The sequence below is a fragment of the Ranitomeya variabilis genome, chromosome 3 (assembly GCF_051348905.1).
Source record: "Ranitomeya variabilis isolate aRanVar5 chromosome 3, aRanVar5.hap1, whole genome shotgun sequence".
Lineage (NCBI taxonomy): Eukaryota > Metazoa > Chordata > Amphibia > Anura > Dendrobatidae > Ranitomeya > Ranitomeya variabilis.
Window position 1 is genome coordinate 430,775,564 of NC_135234.1, and position 27,153 is coordinate 430,802,716.

Below are 27,153 nucleotides of genomic sequence, written 5' to 3' on the forward strand. Positions count from 1 at the left end.
TCCTGAAATTACTTTAGAACTCTAATATCAACTCATGACACCAGAGTGGCAATTTCAGTTCACAAGAGCTTCCCGTCTCAGAAATATTCAAACACAGAGAACTGGAACAAAAATGCAAACAAACTTAGGACAAAAATCCAACTTAGCTGAAAGTAGTCTAGGAGCAGGAACTGTCATGATCTCTGCAAGCAGAGATCATAGCAAGCCTATAGAGGGACAAGCTCTCGGAAGATGGAACTATACTGACCATGAACTAAGCCTGCCGCGCAACTAGAAATAGCCAGGTAGCATTTCCTATTTATCGCTAGATGCCCAGCTCTGGCCTAAGACCTAAATAGCTAGCAGAGGGAAATATAAGACCTGGCTCACCTCTAGAGAAATATTCCAAAGAAGACAGTAGCCCCCCACATATAATGACGGTGAGTTCAGATGAAACAACAAACGCAGCAGGAAAATAGTCTTAGCAAATTTGAGGTCCGCTTACTAGATAGCAGAAGACAGATAGTATACTTTCATGGTCAGCAGAAAAATACTAACAAAACACCATCCAGAGATTACCTTAAACTCTGGCATTAACTCATAACGCCAGAGTAGCAATCCCTGATCGACGAGAGCTTTCCAGACACAGTAACAAAACTTCAGCTGCGAACTGGAACAAATAGGCAAAACAAAACATGGACAAAAGTCCAACTTATCAGTAGTTGTCTAGAAGCAGGAACAAGCACTGAGAGGCATCAGATAACATTGTTGACCGGCAAGAAACCACCAGAGAAATGAGCTTAAATAGCGACACCCACTACTGATGGAATCAGGTGAAACAGGAAAGAGGATGACAAGTCCAATTCCACAAGCGGCCACCGGGGGAGCCCAGAATCCAAATTCACAACAGTACCCCCCCCTCAAGGAGGGGGCACCGAACCCTCACCAGATCCACCAGGGCGACCAGGATGAGCCCTATGGAAGGCACGAACAAGATCAGAAGCATGAACATCAGATGCATTGACCCAAGAATTATCCTCCTGGCCGTAACCCTTCCAGTTGACCAGATACTGGAGTTTCCGTCTGGAAACACGAGAGTCCAAAATTTTCTCCACAACGTACTCCAACTCACCCTCAACCAACACCGGAGCAGGAGGCTCAACAGAAGGTACAACAGGTACCTCATACCTGCGCAATAACGACCGATGAAAAACGTTATGAATGGAAAAGGACGCAGGGAGGTCCAAACGGAAAGAAACAGGATTAAGAATCTCCAATATTCTATAAGGGCCGATGAACCGAGGTTTAAACTTAGGAGAAGAGACCCTCATAGGGACAAAACGAGAAGACAGCCACACTAAATCTCCAACACAAAGCCGAGAACCAACACGACGATGACGGTTGGTAAAACGCTGAGTCTTCTCCTGTGACAACTTCAAATTGTCCATAACCTGCCCCCAGATGTGATGCAATCTCTCCACCACCGCATCCACTCCAGGACAATCCGAGGATTCCACCTGACCGGAGGAAAATCGAGGGTGAAACCCCGAATTACAGAAAAACGGGGACACCAAGGTGGAAGAACTGGCCCGATTATTGAGGGCGAACTCTGCCAATGGCAAAAAAGCAACCCAATCATCCTGGTCAGCAGAGACAAAACACCTCAGATATGTCTCAAGGGTCTGATTAGTCCGCTCGGTCTGGCCATTAGTCTGAGGGTGAAAAGCAGATGAAAAAGACAAATCTATGCCCATCCTAGCACAGAATGCCCGCCAAAATCTAGACACAAATTGGGTACCTCTGTCAGAAACAATATTCTCAGGAATACCGTGCAATCGGACAACATTCTGAAAAAACAGAGGAACCAACTCAGAAGAAGAAGGCAACTTGGGCAGAGGAACCAAATGGACCATTTTAGAGAAACGGTCACAGACCACCCAGATGACAGACATCTTCTGGGAAACAGGCAGATCTGAAATAAAATCCATCGAGATGTGTGTCCAAGGCCTCTTAGGAATAGGCAAGGGCAACAGCAGTCCGCTAGCCCGAGAACTACAAGACTTGGCCCGAGCACAAACGTCACATGACTGCACAAAGACTCGCACATCTCGTGACAGAGAAGGCCACCAGAAGGATCTTGCCACCAAATCCCTGGTACCAAAAATTCCGGGATGACCTGCCAATGCAGAAGAATGTACCTCAGAGATGACTCTGCTGGTCCAATCATCCGGAACAAACAGTCTATCAGGCGGACAACGATCCGGTCTATCCGCCTGAAACTCTTGCAAGGACCGCCGCAGATCAGGAGAAACGGCCGACAAAATTACTCCCTCCCTAAGGATACCTGTGGGTTCAGAATTACCAGGAGAGTCCGGGTCAAAACTCCTAGAAAGGGCATCTGCCTTAACATTCTTAGAACCCGGTAGGTATGACACCACAAAATTAAAGCGAGAAAAAAATAAAGACCAGCGCGCCTGTCTAGGATTCAGGCGTCTGGCAGTCTCAAGATAAATCAAATTTTTGTGGTCAGTCAATACCACCACCTGATGCCTAGCCCCCTCGAGCCAATGGCGCCACTCCTCAAACGCCCACTTCATGGCCAAAAGCTCCCGATTCCCAACATCATAATTCCGCTCTGCGGGCGAAAATTTGCGAGAAAAGAAGGCACAAGGCCTAATGACGGAGCAGTCGGAACCTTTCTGCGACAACACTGCCCCAGCTCCGATCTCCGAAGCGTCAACCTCAACCTGAAAAGGCAGATTCACATCAGGCTGACGCAACACAGGGGCAGAGGCAAAACGGCGCTTAAGCTCCTGAAAGGCCTCTACAGCATGAGGGGACCAATTAGCAACATCAGCGCCTTGTCTGGTCAAATCAGTCAGTGGTTTAACGACATCCGAAAAACCAGCAATAAATCGGCGGTAAAAGTTGGCAAAGCCCAAAAATCTCTGAAGACCCTTAAGAGAGGAGGGCTGAGTCCAGTCACAAATAGCTTGCACCTTGACGGGATCCATCTCAATGGAAGAGGGAGAAAAAATATACCCCAAAAAGGAAATTTTCTGGACCCCAAAAACGCACTTAGACCCCTTCACACATAAAGAATTAGACCGCAGAACCTGAAAAACTCTCCTGACCTGCTGGACATGAGAGTCCCAGTCATCAGAAAAAATCAAAATATCATCCAGATATATTATCATAAATTTATCCAGAAAATCGCGGAAAATATCATGCATAAAAGACTGGAAAACTGAAGGGGCATTAGAAAGACCAAAAGGCATGACCAAATACTCAAAGTGGCCCTCGGGCGTATTAAATGCGGTCTTCCACTCATCCCCCTGCCTGATCCGCACCAAATTATACGCCCCACGAAGATCAATTTTAGAGAACCACTTAGCACCCTCTATACGAGCAAACAAATCAGTAAGCAATGGCAATGGGTATTGATACTTAACAGTGATCTTATTCAGAAGCCGATAATCAATACATGGTCTCAAAGAGCCGTCTTTTTTTGAGACAAAGAAAAACCCAGCTCCCAAGGGAGAAGAAGATGGACGAATATGTCCCTTTTCCAAAGACTCCTTTATATATTCCCGCATAGCAGCATGTTCCGGCACAGACAAGTTAAACAAACGACCCTTTGGATATTTACAACCCGGTATCAAATCTATGGCACAATCGCACTCACGGTGCGGAGGTAACGACCCAAGCTTGGGTTCGTCAAAGACGTCTTGATAATCAGAGAGGAACTCAGGGACTTCAGAGGGAATGGACGACGAAATAGAAACCAAAGGTACGTCCCCATGAATACCCTTACATCCCCAGCTCAACACAGACATAGCTCTCCAGTCCAAGACTGGGTTGTGAGACTGCAACCATGGCAATCCCAGTACCAAATCGTCATGTAAATTATACAGCACCAGGAAACGAATAATCTCCTGGTGATCCGGATTGATACGCATGGTTACTTGTGTCCAGTATTGTGGTTTATTATTAGCCAATGGGGTGGAGTCAATCCCCTTCAGAGGAATAAGAGTCTCCAAAGGCTCTAAATCAAAACCACAACGATTGGCAAAGGACCAATCCATAAGACTCAGAGCGGCGCCAGAGTCAACATAGGCGTCCGTGGCAATGGATGACAAAGAGCAAATCAGGGTTACAGACAAAATAAACTTAGACTGAATGGTGCCAATGGAAACAGACTTATCAAGCTTCTTTGTACGCCTAGAGCATGCCGATATAACATGAGTAGAATCCCCACAATAGAAACACAATCCATTCTTCCGTCTAAAATTCTGTCGCTCGCTCCTGGACAGAATTCTATCACACTGCATACTTTCTGGCGTCTTTTCCATAGACACCGCCAGATGGTGCATCGGTTTGCGCTCCCGCAGACGCCTATCAATCTGAATAGCCATTGTCATGGACTCATTCAGACCTGCAGGCAAAGGGAACCCCACCATAACATCCTTAACGGAATCAGAGAGACCTTCTCTGAAAGTTGCCGCCAAGGCGCACTCATTCCACTGAGTAAGCACAGACCATTTACGGAATTTTTGGCAGAAAACTTCAGCTTCGTCTTGCCCCTGAGATAGTGCCATCAAAGTTTTTTCTGCCTGAAGTTCCAAATGAGGTTCCTCATAAAGCAAGCCCAAGGCCAGAAAAAACGCATCCACATCGCGTAACGCAGGATCCCCTGCTGGCAATGAGAAGGCCCAATCTTGAGGGTCACCCCTGAGCAAGGAAATCACAATCCTAACCTGCTGAGCAGGGTCTCCAGCTGAACGAGACTTCAGGGACAAATAAAGCTTACAATTATTTCGGAAATTCTGGAAGCTAGCTCTATTCCCTGTGAAGAACTCCGGCAAAGGAATTCTCGGCTCAGATACCGGAGCATGTACTACAAAATCTTGTAAATTTTGTACTTTCGTGATGAGATTATTCAAACCCGCAGTTACATTCTGGAGATCCATTATTGTCAGGTGCACACAGAGCATAAGAGATTAGGAGGAGAGAGAGAAAAAAGACTGCAGCAAGGCAGACTGGAGGAAAAAAAAAAAAAAAAAAAAATTCCAGCAGACTTCTTATAACTCTCCTTTCTCAACCTGGGTCTTTAACACTTTAGTGGCCGGTCAAACTGTCATGATCTCTGCAAGCAGAGATCATAGCAAGCCTATAGAGGGACAAGCTCTCGGAAGATGGAACTATACTGACCATGAACTAAGCCTGCCGCGCAACTAGAAATAGCCAGGTAGCATTTCCTATTTATCGCTAGATGCCCAGCTCTGGCCTAAGACCTAAATAGCTAGCAGAGGGAAATATAAGACCTGGCTCACCTCTAGAGAAATATTCCAAAGAAGACAGTAGCCCCCCACATATAATGACGGTGAGTTCAGATGAAACAACAAACGCAGCAGGAAAATAGTCTTAGCAAATTTGAGGTCCGCTTACTAGATAGCAGAAGACAGATAGTATACTTTCATGGTCAGCAGAAAAATACTAACAAAACACCATCCAGAGATTACCTTAAACTCTGGCATTAACTCATAACGCCAGAGTAGCAATCCCTGATCGACGAGAGCTTTCCAGACACAGTAACAAAACTTCAGCTGCGAACTGGAACAAATAGGCAAAACAAAACATGGACAAAAGTCCAACTTATCAGTAGTTGTCTAGAAGCAGGAACAAGCACTGAGAGGCATCAGATAACATTGTTGACCGGCAAGAAACCACCAGAGAAATGAGCTTAAATAGCGACACCCACTACTGATGGAATCAGGTGAAACAGGAAAGAGGATGACAAGTCCAATTCCACAAGCGGCCACCGGGGGAGCCCAGAATCCAAATTCACAACAAGGAACATGCAACAGAAATGCTTCTGGTAACATTGTTGGCCGGCATAGAAATGACTGAGGAGCAAGGCTAAATAGAAACTCCCACATCCTGATAGAAACAGGTGAACAGAGGAGATGACAAACCCACGTTCAGTACCACCAGTGACCACCGGGGGAGCCCAGAAACCAAATTCACAATATCAATCCAACTGAAGACCCTTGTTTTCCTGTAAAAAATTCCAAAATAAAAAAGCAACAATATCCCATACCTGTCCACCGTAGTCAAATCCCACGATGTAAATCCATCTCAAGGGGTTAAATACATTTACTACTGGAAGCGCTGCTAATGCAGCCGCTACCAGCTGTAAAAGACTACTGAGCATCATTTCCTTGCCTTGAGGCATTTCCACTGAAGTTGGATCAGCCTATAACGTCATTTTTCACTTTGATTTTGAGCATAATTCCAACTCCAGACCTCCGTGGGATATTAGTTGTGATTTACGTTGATAATTTTAAGGTTTTATTGTTCTCAACACATTCCACTGTGTAATGAATAAAGATTTACAACTGGAATATTTCATTCAGTGACATCTAGGATGTGGGATTTTAGTGTTCCCTTTATTTTTTTGAGCAGTGTATATACCTATTCTATGTGTAGACATTTATTCTATCTATTCTATTCTAACCTGTCAGTATGATTTTACTGTACACCGCATTGAATTACCGGCTTTTCTAAAGGACACTGGTGCATGTTTCTTGCAAGTCAGACGTGTGGTCCGTGTGTAATCCGTATTTTTCTTGCCCCCATAAACTTGCATTAGCAATTCTCGGCCGAGATACGCTGACAATCGCAGCATGCTGCGATTTCATTCACACACTGAATACGGCTGAGAAAATATCAAATGATGGGAGCTGCACCAAAGATTAACATTGGTCCGAGTGCTATGCGTTTTTCTTTTTTATCGCATAGCATCAGTCCATATTACGGTCTAGTGTGACTCCGGCCGAACTCCTTTGCTGGCTCATTATAACAGCCTTTACTGACATCACTTATGTGGGAATCTAGGAGTGTCATATATTTTATTCCATATATATCTTTCAACAATAAATGTGTCATTGCTTTGGAGCACTCGCAATAGCTTTCCATGAGTTGTTATATAGTCGACTTTTTCACTTTAGTGCCTTTAGGGTCTTATTTTCACTTTTTTTCTTCTTTTAATATTTTCTGTCTGAATGCCTCATTAATAACACTATACTATTCTTTACCACAATATATACATAACACCTGTTCGCTAAATTATTGCCAGGTTAACACCTCTTTTTTAGTCACATAATTGTTTATTAATTATTCATCAACCACATATATGGTTTTTGTGTGTTATTTTTCTCACCTTGGTATTCAGTAATAAAGCACAAGTTTCATCACTTTGTTACTGTATTCCACTTGGGGTTATAGCTTACCTCTTGGTCACCCTCTTTTTTATTTGTCGATTTTTATATATATTTTTAGTGGTTGGCTTTTCTCTACATTATGCACTGTCATGTTATTGTATCTGTTTTTGTACTTACCTATTTTATTTATGAGAATAGTCTTTGACATACAGTAATGAAGTGCTGTTAGTGGTATGTTAGATTGATGTAAGTTTGTGCACTGTCCCTTTAAATATATTTGTTAATTTTTCTCTGGAACCTTATATGAGGATAATGTTTACTCAATAAGATCTATACAGATATTTGATCCTATGAATACCTCACTGGCAGTTTACATTGAGTTAACCAAATATAGAGCCCACACCCCCGCAAATATTTCTATGTGCAGATACTGTGCATTCCCTTTCACTCTCCGTCATGGGATGTGCGCTTCTGTGGGCCTGCCAGTTATGTGGTCATGGCAGTAATGCGTCCTCCAATTTCACACCTCCCTCTTCCTATTGGCTGACACATCGGCAGGGGGCAGGGTTGTGTGACGTGGTATGCCAACTCCGTGACTTAGGGCTTGACGCGACACTACTGCGTTAGATGCATCAATTGGTGAGTGTGCAGAAGCTAACGTGTTGGGGAGCCCATCCTCCCATCACCCAGGTTAATAATACTAATAATAATAATTTTATTTCTATAGCGCCAACATATTCTGCAGCACTTTACATTTTAGAGGGGACTTATACAGACAATGGACATTACAGCATAACAATAAACACATAGATCAAAACAGATACCAAGAGGAATGAGGGCCCTGCTCGCAAGCTTACAATCTATGAGGGAAAAGGGGAGACACGAGAGGTGGATGGTAACAATTGCTTTAATTGTTCGGACCAGCCATAGTGTAAGGCTCGGGTGTTCATGTAATGCTGCATGAACCAGTTAACTGCCTAAGTATGTAACAGTATAGACACAGAGGGTTATTAAATGCATAAAGCGTGTGAAAACATGATGCAAGGAACCTGGTTATGTTAAAAATTTTGAATGGGCCACACAGGGATAGTTAGGTTAATGCGTTGAGGTGGTAGGCCGGTCTGAACAAAAGCGTTTTTAGGGCACACTTAAAACTGAAGGGATTGGGGATTAATCGTATTAACCTGGGTAGTGCATTCCAAAGAATTTGCGCAGCGCGTGAAAAGTCTTGGAGACGGGAGTGGGAGGTTCTGATTATTGAGGATGCTAACCTCAGGTCATTAGCAGAACGGAGAGCACGGGTAGTGTGGTAGGCTGAGACCAGGGAGGAGATGTAGGGTGGTGCTGAGCCATGGAGTGCTTTGTGGATGAGGGTAGTAGTTTTGTACTGGATTCTGGAGTGGATGGGTAGCCAATGTAATGACTGGCACAAGGTAGAGGCATCGGTGTAACGGTTGGTGAGGAATATGATCCTGACTGCAGCATTCAAGACAGATTGGAGAGGGGAAAGTTTGGTAAAAGGGAGGTTGTAAAAAGGTTGTACAGATCAGTATGTATTAACGTGATGTTTCACATGTGATCCAGTTTCTACACACAGTATATTTAATTTCCATTGGAAATCACCATTCTCTCCCTATTTGTCCATTGTGAAAATGATGCTTTTTGATCCAATTTACTGTTGATCTTTCAAACGCTAAGCTATGGATATATGCTATGAATATTTAATGGATCATTTGTGATGTATACCAGCCATGTACACTTTACTCATGTCACTAACTGCAGCTTATCACAATTTTTCATTTACTGAATAATTTCTTATCTCTCTTTTATGCTCATTCCCAAATTTATATGTCAGAATTTTTTCTCAATCACAGAAAAATTGAGAATTTTTCGCCAGTTTGCGCAATCCAATTTTTGTCCATTTTTTTTTTCTATGTGCTTCCTTTTTTACCATTTAGATGTCATTCATTTTTCTAGCATGCAAAAAAAAAAACGGATAGACTTTTTCCAAGTTTTTTCTATCGAATAGACAGTGAAAAATGTACAACACACTCAGGCGGTCTGGATCCATATGCAGTCTAGTTTTTCATTGACCATTCACTTCAATGGGCCAATATGGACCAAAGTAGGGCTTCTTCATTTTTTATGTAGACCATCAGTTTAAAAGAAAAAAAAAGCCTAATGCGAATAGCCCCATTTACAGGATTATGTAATGTGTTAGTGTGGAAAAAACAAGAATAGACATGTGAACAAGGCCTTACCAAGGATGGACTAATCTTATCCTTGGCTCCTGTAATAATTTTTATTAGGCTTCTCCTTTACTGCAGTCTCGGAAGCTGCACAATTGTCCCCTGTGTTTAATTTTACCAGTATATAAACTATGCAAATAAGTCCAGCAATTCCATGAGAATCATTTAAGGTCTAAATTAACATTTAAATATTTTTAAATTAAATCACTTACCAATTGAATAATCCATTGGAGCATATTTCCTCTAACATGCAGTAGTGTTATTGAAATTTACCCATTAATACAGTTAACTGAGTGGACTTTTTTCATTACTTCTTCAGCTGTAAGGAAATGATAAATGATCTTCAATGTGTTACAGGAATATTTTTTCACTTATGAGCAAGAATCAATGCTAAATATATTTTCTAAACAGGAGTGCTACTGCCAAGTGCCCACAGGGTGGTAACCTGATAATTATCTGGTCCTAAGTTCCATATGTTCTTATCTGGCAGAACATTATGAATAACACTATCATTTCCAGTGATTATTATCACGTTCCTCAGGAGTTAATATTTACAAGCTCTGAATAATGTAATAGATGATGTGAAACGATGCCAGGTAACACCAGAGTTTATTAGTAATCCAATGCATGTGTAAATGAACTGTGATGAATTTATGTATGCCCTCGTGGTGCTTAAATGGTAGTTTATCAAGGTATGTTGGTCACAAAAATAAATGCAAGGAGTGTAACAATGGCAGCATTTCCATTAAATGCTCATTATTTATTACAGTAAAATGACAGATGATTTCAGCAATTTTATTAATTGAATTGTGATTGATGATCGAAAAGGAACAATGATAATCAATAAAATATGTAACTGGCAAATCAACTTTATACATGTAAATATGCCCAGCATAACGTTTAGACATAAATTCTAAAAAAAAATATTATCAAACACTACTTGTAATTATTTTTAGCCATTAAATAAAACATTACCATCCAATTCTGCTAACTGTCGCACTTTGCTACATAAAGAATACATTTACTTTTATAAAGGCTTTGTTACTTTGCACCATAAACGCAGACCATAGATATATTAAAAAAAAACAATATTTTCTTAAGGGTATTCTCCAGAAATAAAATGTAAAAAAAAAGTTGTAATAAATTAATTGTTAACCCCTTTACCCCTGAGGGTATGTGCACACGTTGCGGATTTTGCCGCGGATCCGCAGCGGTTTTGATGCTGCGGATTTGCAGCTATTTTCCCTGAGTTTACAGTACAATGTAAACCTATGGAAAACAAAATATGCTGCGGAAAAAAACGTGCGGAAACGTAGCATTGTTTATTCTGCAGCATGCCAATTCTTTGTGTGGATTCCGCAGTGGTTTACACCTTCTCCATAATAGGAATCTGCAGGTGTAAAACCGCAGGTGGAATCCGCACAAATCGGCGGTAAATCCGCAGTAAATCCGCAAGTAAAACGCAGTGCTTTTTACCTGCAGATTTCTCAAAACAGGTGTGGAAAAATCCTCAGAAGTTCCAACTACGTGTGCACATACCCTGAATGTGGTTTGCTAGTCAATGACCAGGCCAATTTTTACAATTCTGACCACTGTCACTTTATGTGGTTATAATGCTAGATACCTTAAACGGATCCAGCTTATTCTGAGGATTTTTTGTGACATATTGTACTTTATGATAATGGTAACATTTATTTGCCATAACTTGCATTTATTTATGAAAAAACGGATATCTAGCGAAAAAGTTTGAAAATTTAACTATTTTACAAATTTAACTATTTTACAAATTTGAATTTTTATGCCTTCAAGGTGCTCAAAACCAATTTCAAGAAGTTTATTAAACCTTCAGGTGCTTCACAGAAATTTTCGGAATGTGGAAAAAATGAACATTTAACTTTAACTTCACAAAAAAAACTTCAGATCCAATTTTTTTTACTTTGACAAGGTTAACAGGAAAAAAATTTGTTGTGTAATTTTTCCTGAGCATGCCAATACCTCATAAGAAGGAGAAAACCACTGTTTGGGCTCACGACAGAGCTCTGAAGGGAAGGAGCACCATTTGACTTTTTCAATGGAAAATTTCCTGGAACAATTGGCGGATGCCTGGATGCCTGTTGTGAATTCTGTTGTGGGTTCTGCTCTTGGGCTCCCTCCGGTGGTTATAAGTGGTAGTGCTGCTGTTTGTCCTTCACAGCAGTCATCAGGTGCTTCCACTTTGGACGGGGCTATTTAGTCTGGCTTCACCCTTTAGTGAGTGCCAGTTGTCCATTGTTTTTCTGGAGGATTCACATCTCTGCTTGGTTTCTCCTGCTGGATTGTCCAAATCATCAAAGATAAGTCCTGGCTTTGTTTTTGCAGTCCACATGCGGTGGACTTTATAGTTCAGTGAATTGCTATGTTTTTTCTTGTCCAGCTTTGTCTGTGTAAGGATTTATTCAGCCAAGCTGGAAGCTCTGGAGTCGCAGAGTTAGGTCGGAGACACACTGCTGCGAGATACGGCCGAGTCTTGCTGGTTAAAAGCAAGCTGTGGCACCTGCACTCCGGAGCGGAGCGTGCGGCTCCATGTATTGCTATGCAGCTGCACGCTCCGCTCCGGAATGCAGGTGCCACAGCATGCTTTTAACCAGCGAGACTCGGCCGTATCTTGCAGCAGTGTGTCTCCGGCCTTACCCTCCATGCCTTTAGTTAGGTGTGGAGATTTTTGTATTCTCTGTGGTGGATTTTTGAAGTATTTAAATACTGACCGCACAGTACTCTGTCCTGTCTTTTCTTTCTAGGTAGCGTGGCCTCCTTTGCTAAATTCTGTTTTCAGTCTGCGTTTGTAATTTCCCTCTCCTCTCACAGTCAATATTTGTGGGGGGCTGTCTTTCCTTTGGGGATTTTCTTTGAGGCAAGATAGTTTTACTGTTTCTTTCTTTAGGGGTAATTAGTCCTCCGGCTGTGACGAGGTGTCGAGGGAGTGACAGGAACATCCCATGGCTACTTATAGTTGCGGTGTTAAGTTCAGGGTCTGCGGTCAGTATAGAGGCCACCTACTCCAGAGCTCGTCCATGCTGCTCCTAGGCCACCAGATCATAACAGATGCCATATCGCGTTTGGAGAGCCTTTGATGTGCCTAAACAGTGAAAATCCCTCACAAGTGACATTATGTTGGAAACTAGATCTCTCAGGGAACTGATTTAAATGTGTGGTGAGTACATTGAACCCTCAGGTGCTTTACAGAAGTTTATAACATTGAGTAGGAAAAATAAAAACAATCTAATTTTCCCCACAAATATTTTTTCAGCAAAAACTATTTCCCCTGAGTACGCCAATACCCCATATGAGGGTGAAAACTACTGTTTGGGAGCACGGCAGAGCTTGAAAGGGAAGGAGTGCCATTTGACGTTTTAAAAGCAAAATGTCCTGGAACAATTGGGAAAGCCATGTCGAGTTTGGAGAGCCTCTGATGTGCCTAAACAATGAAAATCCCCCACAAGTGACACCATTTTGTAAACTAGACCCCTCAGGGAACTGATCTAGATGTGTGGTGAGCATATTGAACCCTCAGGTGCTTCACAGAAGGTTATAACGTCGAGCCGTGAAAATAACAAAATCACATTTTCCTAACAAAAATGTGATTTTAGCCCCAAATTTTGCATTTTCATAAGGATAGCAGGAGAATTTGCATGATATAATTTATAGTGCAATTTCTCTTGAGTATTCTGATAGCCCATATGAAGGAGAAAACTACTGTTTGGGCAACGGCAGGGCTCAGAAGGGAAGCAGTGTCATTTGACTTTTTGAATGTAACATTTCCTGGAATCATTAGCAGACATCATGTCCCATTTAGAGACCCCTGATGTGCCTAAACAGTGGAAACCCCTCATGTGACCCCATTTTGGAAATTAGACCCCTCAAGGAAAGTATTTAGATATGTGGTGAGCACCTTGAACCCCCAAGTGCTTCAGAGAAGTTTATAGCGTTGATCTGTGAAAATAAAAAAAAATCTAATTTTCCCCACAAAAAAGTTATTTTGGCCCCAAATTTTGCATTTTTATAATGGTAACAGGAAAAATTGCACCATATAGTTTGTTGTGCAATTTCTCCTGAGTACGCCGATACCCCATATGTGGGTGAATACTACTTTTGAGGCACAGTGCAAAGCTCAGAAGCGAAGAGGCACCATATTGGAGTTCAGATTTTTCTGGAATAGTTTGAGGGTGGCATGTCAAACTGGCAGAGCCCCTGAGGTGCCAGAACAACAGAAACCCTCTATATGTGAACTCATTTTTCAGGCACAGTGCAAAGCTCAGAAGGCAGGGAGCGCCAGATTTTACTGCTATAGTTTGCAGGTGCCAGGACCCACTGAGAGAGTCCATGAGGCACCAGAACAGCAGGACCTCCCATAGTGACCCCATTTTACAAACTACATCTCTCAATTAATTCATCTAGGGGTGCAATGATTATATTGACACTACGGGTGTGCCCCCAAATTTTATACCATTGGGCAGTGATGAAAAAATAACTACATTTTTACCAACAAAATTTTGTTTTAGCCCCAGATTTTACATTTTCACACAATAAGTGGGTAAAAATGGCACCAACATTTGTCCCACAATTTCTAATGAATGTGGCAATGCCCAATACATGGCTGTACAGTACTACTTAGCCATACGGAGAGACTCAGGAGGAATGGAGTGCTATTTGTCTCCTGGAGTGCAGATTTTCCTAGAACAGTTTGCGGACTCTGTATACAGAGCCTCTAATTGCTAGAAGAGCAAAATCCCCCCTAAAGTAACCCCATTTTGAAAATTATACCCTTTGGGGAATTTATCTACAGGTGTAGTGACGATTTTTACTTCATGGGTATCTTCCAAAAACAAGCAGCAATGAATGTTGCCAAGTGAAAATTGAAAACTGCCATTGTAGTCACCAGTATGCTGTAGTCACCAGTACGATATGCTCACCCTGTGCTTCTGGAGGCATGCACCCGTAAGTTAGGCGGGCTCTCATCACTTCAGAAATGCCAAATGGGGAAGCAATATGTGGTTTGGGTACACTGTGGGGCTCACAAGGGAGGGGGCATTTGGATTTGGGATTGCAGAATTTGTTGATTTCTGTGGCGGGTGAGGAGCTATTTCGCTTTTCCTGAGCCTTTGTGCTAGCAGTAACGTAAAGGCCCCAATATTTCCATTAACAGATGACAGACCTGAGTGAGGACTTGCTTTAATTTGTGGATTGAGTTGAAGCTTTTATTGGAACTATTTTACATAATGTTTTGGATCACTGTTATGGTTCTCAATGGCAAGAGAACATAGCCCAGCAAACATAAGAACTAGCTCTTGGAAGGATGGAAACTACACTGACCATGAACTAAACCTGCCGCACAACTAACAGTAGCCGGGTAGCGTAGCCTGCGTTTTATCCCTAGACGCCCAGCGCCGGCCGGAGGACTAACTAATCCTGGCAGAGGAAAATATAGTCCTGGCTCACCTCTAGAGAAATTTCCCCGAAAGGCAGACAGAGGCCCCCACAAATATTGGCGGTGATATTAGATGAAATGACAAACGTAGTATGAAAATAGGTTTAGCAAAATTGAGGTCCGCTTACTAGATAGCAGGAAGACAGAAATGGCACTTTCATGGTCAGCTGAAAACCCTATCAAAATACCATCCTGAAATTACTTTAAGACTCTAGTATTAACTCATAACATCAGAGTGGCAATTTCAGATCACAAGAGCTTTCCAGACACAGAAACGAAACTACAGCTGTGAACTGGAACAAAATGCAAAAACAAACAAGGACTAAGTCCAACTTAGCTGGGAGTTGTCTAGCAGCAGGAACATGCACAGAAAGGCTTCTGATTACAATGTTGACCGGCATGGAAGTGACAGAGGAGCAAGGTTAAATAGCGACTCCCACATCCTGATGGAAACAGGTGAACAGAGAGGATGATGCACACCAGTTCAATTCCACCAGTGGCCACCGGGGGAGCCCAAAATCCAATTTCACAACAGTACCCCCCCCTCAAGGAGGGGGCACCGAACCCTCACCAGAACCACCAGGGCGATCAGGATGAGCCCTATGAAAGGCACGGACCAAATCGGAGGCATGAACATCAGAGGCAGTCACCCAAGAATTATCCTCCTGACCGTATCCCTTCCATTTGACCAGATACTGGAGTTTCCGTCTGGAAACACGGGAGTCCAAGATTTTTTCCACAACGTACTCCAACTCGCCCTCAACCAACACCGGAGCAGGAGGCTCAACGGAAGGCACAACCGGTACCTCATACCTGCGCAATAATGACCGATGAAAAACATTATGAATAGAAAAAGATGCAGGGAGGTCCAAACGGAAGGACACAGGGTTAAGAATCTCCAATATCTTGTACGGGCCGATGAAGCGAGGCTTAAACTTGGGAGAAGAAACCCTCATAGGGACAAAACGAGAAGACAACCACACCAAGTCCCCAACACAAAGCCGAGGACCAACCCGACGCCGGCGGTTGGCAAAAAGCTGAGTCTTCTCCTGGGACAACTTCAAATTGTCCACTACCTGCCCCCAAATCTGATGCAACCTCTCCACCACAGCATCCACTCCAGGACAATCCGAAGATTCCACCTGACCAGAAGAAAATCGAGGATGAAACCCCGAATTACAGAAAAAGGGAGACACCAAGGTGGCAGAGCTGGCCCGATTATTGAGGGCAAACTCCGCTAAAGGCAAAAAAGCAACCCAATCATCCTGATCTGCAGACACAAAACACCTCAAATATGTCTCCAAGGTCTGATTCGTCCGCTCGGTCTGGCCATTAGTCTGAGGATGGAAAGCAGACGAGAAAGACAAATCTATGCCCATCCTAGCACAGAATGCTCGCCAAAATCTAGACACGAATTGGGTACCTCTGTCAGAAACGATATTCTCCGGAATACCATGCAAACGGACCACATTTTGAAAAAACAGAGGAACCAACTCGGAAGAAGAAGGCAACTTAGGCAGGGGAACCAAATGGACCATCTTAGAGAAACGATCACACACCACCCAGATGACAGACATCTTCTGAGAAACAGGAAGATCCGAAATAAAATCCATCGAGATGTGCGTCCAGGGCCTCTTCGGGATAGGCAAGGGCAACAACAATCCACTAGCCCGAGAACAACAAGGCTTGGCCCGAGCACAAATGTCACAAGACTGCACGAAGCCTCGCACATCTCGAGACAGGGAAGGCCACCAGAAGGACCTTGCCAACAAATCCCTGGTACCAAAGATTCCAGGATGACCTGCCAACGCAGAAGAATGAACCTCAGAAATGACTTTACTGGTCCAATCATCAGGAACAAACAGTCTACCAGGTGGGCAACGATCAGGTCTATCCGCCTGAAACTCCTGCAAGGCCCGCCGCAGGTCTGGAGAAACGGCAGACAATATCACTCCATCCTTAAGGATACCTGTAGGTTCAGAATTACCAGGGGAGTCAGGCTCAAAACTCCTAGAAAGGGCATCCGCCTTAACATTCTTAGAACCCGGCAGGTAGGACACCACAAAATTAAACCGAGAGAAAAACAACGACCAGCGCGCCTGTCTAGGATTCAGGCGTCTGGCGGACTCAAGATAAATTAGATTTTTGTGGTCAGTCAATACCACCACCTGATGTCTAGCCCCCTCAAGCCAATGACGCCACTCCTCAAAAGCCCACTTCATGGCCAAAAGCTCCCGATTCCCAACATCATAATTCCGCTCGGCGGGCGAAAATTTACGCGAGAAAAAAGCACAAGGTCTCATCACGGAGCAATCGGAACTTCTCTGCGACAAAACCGCCCCAGCTCCGATTTCAGAAGCGTCGACCTCAACCTGAAAAGGAAGAGCAACATCAGGCTGACGCAACACAGGGGCGGAAGAAAAGCGGCGCTTAAGCTCCCGAAAGGCCTCCACAGCAGCAGGGGACCAATCAGCAACATCAGCACCCTTCTTAGTCAAATCAGTCAATGGTTTAACAACATCAGAAAAACCAGCAATAAATCGACGATAAAAGTTAGCAAAGCCCAAAAACTTCTGAAGACTCTTAAGAGAAGAGGGTTGCGTCCAATCACAAATAGCCTGAACCTTGACAGGATCCATCTCGATGGAAGAGGGGGAAAAAATATATCCCAAAAAGGAAATCTTTTGAACCCCAAAAACGCACTTAGAACCCTTCACACACAAGGAATTAGACCGCAAAACCTGAAAAACCCTCCTGACCTGCTGGACATGAGAGTCCCAGTCATCCGAAAAAATCAAAATATCATCCAGATACACAATCATAAATTTATCCAAATAATCACGGAAAATGTCATGCATAAAGGACTGAAAGACTGAAGGGGCATTTGAAAGACCAAAAGGCATCACCAAATACTCAAAGTGGCCCTCGGGCGTATTAAATGCGGTTTTCCACTCATCCCCCTGCTTAATTCGCACCAAATTATACGCCCCACGAAGATCTATCTTAGAGAACCACTTGGCCCCCTTTATGCGAGCAAACAAATCAGTCAGCAGTGGCAACGGATATTGATATTTAACCGTGATTTTATTCAAAAGCCGATAATCAATGCACGGCCTCAAAGAGCCATCTTTCTTAGCCACAAAGAAAAAACCGGCTCCTAAGGGAGATGACGAAGGACGAATATGTCCCTTTTCCAAGGACTCCTTTATATATTCTCGCATAGCAGCATGTTCAGGCACAGACAGATTAAATAAACGACCCTTAGGGTATTTACTACCCGGAATCAAATCTATGGCACAATCGCACTCCCGGTGCGGAGGTAATGAACCAAGCTTAGGTTCTTCAAAAACGTCACGATATTCAGTCAAGAATTCAGGAATCTCAGAGGGAATAGATGATGAAATGGAAACCACAGGTACGTCCCCATGCGTCCCCTTACATCCCCAGCTTAACACAGACATAGCTTTCCAGTCAAGGACTGGGTTATGAGATTGCAGCCATGGCAATCCAAGCACCAACACATCATGTAGGTTATACAGCACAAGAAAGCGAATAATCTCCTGGTGATCCGGATTAATCCGCATAGTTACTTGTGTCCAGTATTGTGGTTTATTGCTAGCCAATGGGGTGGAGTTAATCCCCTTCAGGGGTATAGGAGTTTCAAGAGGCTCCAAATCATACCCACAGCGTTTGGCAAAGGACCAATCCATAAGACTCAAAGCGGCGCCAGAGTCGACATAGGCATCCGCGGTAATAGATGATAAAGAACAAATCAGGGTCACAGATAGAATAAACTTAGACTGTAAAGTGCCAATTGAAACAGACTTATCAAGCTTCTTAGTACGCTTAGAGCATGCTGATATAACATGAGTTGAATCACCGCAATAGAAGCACAACCCATTTTTTCGTCTAAAATTCTGCCGTTCACTTCTGGACAGAATTCTATCACATTGCATATTCTCTGGCGTCTTCTCAGTAGACACCGCCAAATGGTGCACAGGTTTGCGCTCCCGCAGACGCCTATCGATCTGGATAGCCATTGTCATGGACTCATTCAGACCCGCAGGCACAGGGAACCCCACCATAACATCCTTAATGGCATCAGAGAGACCCTCTCTGAAATTCGCCGCCAGGGCGCACTCATTCCACTGAGTAAGCACAGCCCATTTACGGAATTTCTGGCAGTATATTTCAGCTTCGTCTTGCCCCTGAGATAGGGACATCAAGGCCTTTTCCGCCTGAAGTTCTAACTGAGGTTCCTCATAAAGCAACCCCAAGGCCAGAAAAAACGCATCCACATTGAGCAACGCAGGATCCCCTGGAGCCAATGCAAAAGCCCAATCCTGAGGGTCGCCCCGGAGCAAGGAAATCACAATCCTGACCTGCTGAGCAGGATCTCCAGCAGAGCGAGATTTCAGGGACAAAAACAACTTGCAATTATTTTTGAAATTTTGAAAGCAAGACCTATTCCCCGAGAAAAATTCAGGCAAAGGAATTCTAGGTTCAGATATAGGAACATGAACAACAAAATCTTGTAAGTTTTGAACTTTCGTGGTGAGATTATTCAAACCTGCAGCTAAACTCTGAATATCCATTTTAAACAGGTGAACACAGAGCCATTCCAGGATTAGAAGGAGAGAGAGAGAGAAAGGCTGCAATATAGGCAGACTTGCAAGAGATTCAATTACAAGCACACTCAGAACTGAGAAAAAAAAAAAAAATCTTCAGCAGACTTCTCTTTTCTCTCCTTTCTCTGTCAATTAATTTAACCCTTTATGGCCGGTCAAACTGTTATGGTTCTCAATGGCAAGAGAACATAGCCCAGCAAACATAAGAACTAGCTCTTGGAAGGATGGAAACTACACTGACCATGAACTAAACCTGCCGCACAACTAACAGTAGCTGGGTAGCGTAGCCTGCGTTTTATCCCTAGACGCCCAGCGCCGGCCGGAGGACTAACTAATCCTGGCAGAGGAAAATATAGTCCTGGCTCACCTCTAGAGAAATTTCCCCGAAAGGCAGACAGAGGCCCCCACAAATATTGGCGGTGATATTAGATGAAATGACAAACGTAGTATGAAAATAGGTTTAGCAAAATTGAGGTCCGCTTACTAGATAGCAGGAAGACAGAAAGGGCACTTTCATGGTCAGCTGAAAACCCTATCAAAATACCATCCTGAAATTACTTTAAGACTCTAGTATTAACTCATAACATCAGAGTGGCAATTTCAGATCACAAGAGCTTTCCAGACACAGAAACGAAACTACAGCTGTGAACTGGAACAAAATGCAAAAACAAACAAGGACTAAGTCCAACTTAGCTGGGAGTTGTCTAGCAGCAGGAACATGCACAGAAAGGCTTCTGATTACAATGTTGACCGGCATGGAAGTGACAGAGGAGCAAGGTTAAATAGCGACTCCCACATCATGATGGAAACAGGTGAACAGAGAGGATGATGCACACCAGTTCAATTCCACCAGTGGCCACCGGGGGAGCCCAAAATCCAATTTCACAACAGATCCCATTTATCTTGTGCTTTATGCTGAGCACTTACTTTTGAGTTTCCATCTAAATCTCTGAGTGACGTAATTCATATGAAACTCCTGAGAGATCCATTCACTATAATGAGGCAGCAGAGTTACTCTGGACTTTGTCTGACCTCTGTCACCGCTGGATCACAGGTCGGATGGCGTACACAGTGACCCCATCTACCTCATTTTAGGGAATCTTCCACCAGAGGTTCCATCTGAATCACGTATTTCAGAGGTGTACACGGAAACCACAGTGCAAGCGCTCAGTGCAGACAGCAGGATAAATGTGAACCGAGCGTTACTGCGATCTTTGGGAGGCAGAATGAAAAAAAATCAACAGCAGGTAAAGAATTGGTTTTATTTATTTTAATGCCATTCCTCATATGGTATAAGTAATTAGACTACTTTATTCTTCGAGCTGATGCAATTACAGCAATACCAGATTTATGTAGGGTGTAGGGTTTTTATGTTTGGCTGCTGTCACAAACTGAAAGATGGTTTTTATTGTAAAAAATAGTTTTTGCATCACCACATTTTGAGAGCTATAATTTTAACATATTTTGGTCCACAGAGTCATGTGAGGGCTTGCTGTTGCGGGACGAGTTGACATTTTTATTGGTACCATTTTCGGGTACATTACATTTTTTGATCGCTTTATATTCCAATTTTTGGGAGGAAGAATGAACAAAAACCAGCAATTCAGGAATTTTATTTTGAGGGGGGTTTATGCAATTCTGTTTCTGGTAAAATTAATAAGGCAGTTTTATTCTTCGTTTCAGTATGATTACAGTGATAGCTAATTTTTATGTTTTGGTCTAACACAAAAAAAACTATTTTATAGAAAAAAATAATTATTTTTGCATCCCTTTGCATAACTTTTTTATTTTTCCCCTGATGGAGCTGTACGGTGGCTTGGTTTTTACAGGACAAGGTGAAGTTTTCAGCAGTACCATGTTTATTTATATGTGTCTTATTTATCTCGGTTTTTTCCACTCTTTGTTTGGCTGTATGATGATAAAGCATTGTTTATTGCCTTGTTTTTTATGGTGTTCACTAAAGGGGTTAACTAGTAGGATAATTTTATAGGTCAGATCATTGCTGATGGAACAATACCAAATATGTGTAATTTTATTGTGTATATTTTTTCATACAAAAATGTATTTATAGACACAATAGCTTTAGATTTTTTTATTATTATCACTAATCTTTCTATTAAAAAGTGTTAGTTTGTTATGCTACAAATAGCTGAAATCTTAGGTCTGCTGTGGAAACTAACAATCGTGTATGTGAAACATAAAAAGGAGTAGCAAAAATAAGATCTGCAGTTTGCTGATATAGCCTCCTTGAAGTAGGTCACTGGAGGATGGGGGATATCCTTGTACCTCTGAATGCTCCTGTGTACTGATGTCTGTTGTAGGGATCCTGTATCCAGAAGCAATTAGAAATGGGCGCAGTGCAGCAAGATTAACCCCTTTCTGGCATTTGACATACTATTCCGTCCATGTGACCTGGGACTTACTTCCCATAGACGTGTGTGTGTGGCCGATTGGGGTCGGGTGTCAGCTGATTTTCCCGCCACTTTAACCCCGGGAAAACTGCGATCAAACATGACAGCCCCTCTGCCTTTGGATTGTAGACCCCGTGGCACGCCGCAGGGTCCCGATCGCTGCTATGGAGACCCGATGTTGTTGCAGCGCCCCAGAGTCCTGGACGTTGCAGTACTGTGGCTCCGCCGCTAAGGGGGGCTATGGTACGTCTGATGGCACTGAAGGAGTTCATCTGACCAGGTATCACAGACACCAATACATTTCACAGTCTGGCCTCCAGGGGGAGCTAAGGGTTCTATTTAGTAGGCCACTCCTCACAATCTGGTAAAACTGGGGGTTAGGCAGGAAGTTAGACAGAAAGCTGACTGGGTTGGAACCAGGCAACACCTTGTGGCAGAGGGTGTTGTAGGGGAAGATTCAGAGAGGTCCCTGTCAGGGGTGGGATCCTGACAGAGGCCTAGCAACCAGAGAGAACGTTACGGGACCGCGCCTGCACGATATAGCGGCGGTACCCTAAGAAAGGACAAGAAGCGAGGTTTATTGTGCTGAGTGAGAAACGAGATCAACGCAACAAGGAGAATACCAGTAGGAGTCGTGCTGTAAGACGAGGCAACATCCTATTGAGGCGCATAACCGGTGGCCGGAACGCCGAGGAAGTATAGAGCTCCAAGCCTAACTTCAAACCTACGGCAGGACAGTCAGTTACAGGCGGGCTGTCTCACCCAGACCCAGGAAGACACAGGGGGGTAACAACAGGAGTGGGGCGATGCTGGAGTCCCGGAAGAGCTCCGAGCCTCCCCGTCATACAGGTGCGTCCTAACCGTAAGATCAGGGGGACGTAGAGGGAGAACATCAGAATCGAGTTGTGAGGGAACACGAGAAACAGACACAACAGTTGTGGGGTACTATCCCGTAAGCACAGCAGGGGAGGACCACAACACAAGCGCAGGAAGGTAGGCACAGATTTCCACCTGCAAAGGGAACTCTGGAGGTGCCATCGGACCGGCCGGACTTGCGCAGCCCTGTTAACCGTATTCCGGATTGAGGACTCAGAAGCCTTCAGTAAAGAGGTAAAGAGACTGCAACTTGGTGTCCTCGTTATTGACCGCGACCGGCACTACACCGCACCATAACACCACCACCACCATCCACACCTATTATTTGGGCGCCCCTCAGCAGGGTCACGGACCGGGTCTAGCCACCGTGACAACCCCAGAACAGAGACTCAGAGGCCCGGTACCGGGTACCCCTCGGCCCTGCGGCAGTGGGGGCGCTACATTGTCATGACGACATCCTGGTCTCCAGAGCTAAGAGACTTCCTGTCATGCGCAGTGCAGTGTCAGGTTAGTGCACAGAAGCTGCAGCACTGACAGCTTCTATAGCCTGCAAAAAATGTGTGTCCCATAGAGGGACACAGTATAAAACTAAGAATGAATAAAACATTTTTTAAATAATTGTAAATATATTTTTAAAAAATAAATAATAATAATAATAATAATAAAAATATTTATTCTATCAATAAATAAATATTTGAGTGAAAAAAATCTAAACAGTAAAAGTACACATATTTGGTATCCCCGCATCCCTAATGACCTGACTGTCCCACTAGTTAACCCCTTTAGTGAACACCATAAAAAAAGGCAAAAAACAATGCTTTATCATACCACCGAACAAAAAGTGGAATAACACGAGATCAAAAAGATGGATATAAATAAACATGGTACCGCTGAAAATGTCACCTTGTCCTGCAAAAAACAAGCTGCCATACAGCTCCACCACCGGAAAAATAAAAAAGTTATAGCTGTCAGAATAAATAAAGCCATGCAAAAATAATTTTTTTTATATATAAAATAGTTTTTATTGTATAAAAGCACCAACACATAAAAAAATATGAGGTATCGCTGTAATCATAGTGGCCTGAAGAACAAAGCTGTTTTATCAATTTTATCACACGCAGAAAGGTATAAACACCCCCCCCAAAAAAAAAGAAATTAATGAATTGCTGGTTTTTGTTCATTCTGCCTCACACAAATCGGAATAAAAAGCTATTAAAAAATGTCATGTGCCCAAAAATGGTACCAATAAAAACATCAACTAGTCCTGCAAGAAACAAGACCTCACATGACTCTGTGGGCCACAATATGGAAAAATTATAGCTCTCAAAATGTGGTGATGCAAAAACTATTTTTTGCAATAAAAAGCGTCTTTTAGTGTGTGACAGCTGCCAAATATAAAAATTCGCTATAAAAACCTGCTATAAAGAGTAAATCAAACCCCCCTTTATCACCCCCTTAGTTAGGGAAAAAGAATAAAAAAAAAAAAAATTTCCATTTTCCCATTAGCGTTAGGGTTAGGGTTGGGGCTAAACTTAGGATTACGGTTACGGTTGGGATTAGGATTAGGGTTGGGATTAGGGTTAGGGGTGTGTTAGGGTTAGGTTTGTGGTTAGGATTATGGTTAGGATTGGGATTAGTGTTGGGATGTGTTGGGGTTAGTGTTCGAGTAAGAATTGGGGGGTTTCCACTGTTTAGGCACATCAGGGGCTCTCCAAGCGTGCCATGACACCCGCAGACCATTCCATCAAAGTCTGCATTCCGAAAAGTCACTACTTCCCTTCTGAGCCCCGACGTGTGCCCATACAGTAGTTTTCTGCCACATATGGGGTATCAGCGTACACAGGACAAATTGGACAACAATTTTTGGGGTCCAAATTCTCCTGTTACCCTTGGGAAAATAAAAAAAATTGGGGACTAAATGATCATCTTTGTGGAAAAAATATAATTTTTTTATTTTCAAGCTTGTGTAGTACAAACTTTAGTGAAACACCTGGGAGTTCAAAATACTCACCACACATCTAGATAAGTTCCTTGGAGGGTGTGGTTTCCAAAATGGAGTCCCTTGTGGGGGTTTCCTCTGTTTATGCACATTAGGGGCTCTCCAAACGCGACATGATGCCTGCAGACCATTCCATCAAAGTACTGCATGTTTTCCAAAATGTCACAACTTCTTTCTGAGCCTTGACGTGTGCAGATACAGTAGTTTTCTCCCACATATGGGGTATCAGCGTACTCAGGACAAATTGGACAACAGCTTTTGGGGCCCAATTTCTCCTGTTACCCTTGAAAATAAAAAAAAATGGATCTGAAGTAATTTTTTTGTAACTAAACATTCCAAAAATTCCTGTGAAGCACCTGAAGGGTTAATATACTTCCTGACTGTGGTCTTGCGCACCTTGGTGTGGGGGGGTAGTTTTTAGAATGGTGTCACCTTTGGGTATTTTGTATCATATAGACGCCTCAAAGTGAATTCAAATGTGATGTGGTCCCTAAAAAAATGGTGTTGTAAAATTGAGAAATCGCTGGTCAACTTTTAACCCTTATAACTCCCTAACAAGAATTGGTTCCAAAAATTGTTCCAAAATTGTGCTAATGTAAAGTAGACATGTGTGAAATGTTACTTATTAAGTATTTTTTATGACTTTTCTGTGTAATTTAAAGACATGAAAATTCAAAGTTGGAAAATTGCAAAATTTTCAAAGTTTTCGCCAAATTTCCATTTTTTTCACAAATAAACACATATCAAAGAAATTTTACCTCGGACATGAAGTACAATATGTCACAAGAAAACTGTCAGAATCACCGGGATCCGTTGAAGCGTTCCAGAGTTATAACCTCATAAAATGACAGTGGTCAGAATTGTAAAAATTGGCCTGGTCATTACCATGCAAACCACCCTTGGGGTAAAGTGGTTAAAGGCTTATTAAAGGCTTGTACCCCAAAATAGCTGTTTTTGCACAGATCAATCACTGCACAGGTTACCTTCAAAAACAGCTGCAAACCTTTTATCCTCTTAATATATTGTAATCATCATATTAAATAGCACTTACAATATTGCCTTTCTACCAGCTTATCCTCTTTTCCAATAGGTCTATGACATCACGTAATTAAAAACTGACTAACTGAATTCTTCTAAGCTCTATGTAGAAACAGGAGGTAAATTTTCCCTGTATGAATCATCAGTCACTGCGAAAGTCTCTGGCAGTGGAGGAATGAGCAGCTGGGTCAGGAGTTGAAGATGGGAATGATAAATGCAGGGAATAGAGACTTCCTGTTTCTACATAGAGCAAAGAAAAGAGTAGAAAGTAGCTGAGTAGAAAAGCAAATTGAGCAATTGTAAGTACACAGTGCTACATAATATGATGACTGCAATATATTAAGAGGGTAAAACTTTGATGGGAGTGCTGCTTTAAGAAGGTGCACGCAGTGTTGGAAAGGTGAAAGTGCAAGAACTTTGGGGACCATTAGTGCTACCACTGAGAAGCTTCGATACTGGATTAGATAAATTTACATTCAAGGGGTTTGCCCACTGGTTTTTTAATGAAAAGGGAAGCCCCCATTGGTTATGGATAGTTATTAACCCCTTCATGACCCCAGCTTTTTTGATTTTGAGTTTTCGTTTTTCGCTCCCCTCCTTCCCAGAGCCATTTAAAATTTTCCGTCAATATGGCCATATGAGGGCTTATTTTTTGTGGGACAAGTTGCACTTTTGAACGACATCATTTGTTTTACCATGTCATGTATTAGAGAATGGGAAAAAAATTCCAAGTGCGGTGAAATTGCAAAACAAAAGTGCAGTCCCACACTTGTTTTTTGTTTGGCTTTTTTGCTAGGTTCACTAAATGCTAAAACTGACCTGCTATTTTAATTCTCCAGGTCATTACGAGTTAATAGACACCAAACATGTCTAGGTTATCTTTTATCTAAGGCCTCTTTCACACTTCAGTCTTTTGGCGTCAGTTTGAATCCGCCGTTTTCATCAAATAGCGGATCCGCTTTTTTTTGGCGGATCCGCTATTTTCCCATAGACTTGCATTAGCGACGGATTGTGACGGATGGTCGTCTGTTCCATCCGCCATGTGACGGATCCGTCGAAATTTGGCGGACGTCATCTAGACATAGACTGACATTATAACGTTTTTTGTCTGCGCCGAAATGGCGGTTCGCGACAGATACGTCGCGTCCGCCATTCCATAGAATGGGCACCTATGGGCGACGGATCCGTCGTGACCGTCATTTCGGCGGATCCGTCGCCCCAATCCGCTTTTTCAATTGCGCATGCTCCAAAAAGTAGATACTTTTCCCAGACAACCCCCAAGTAAC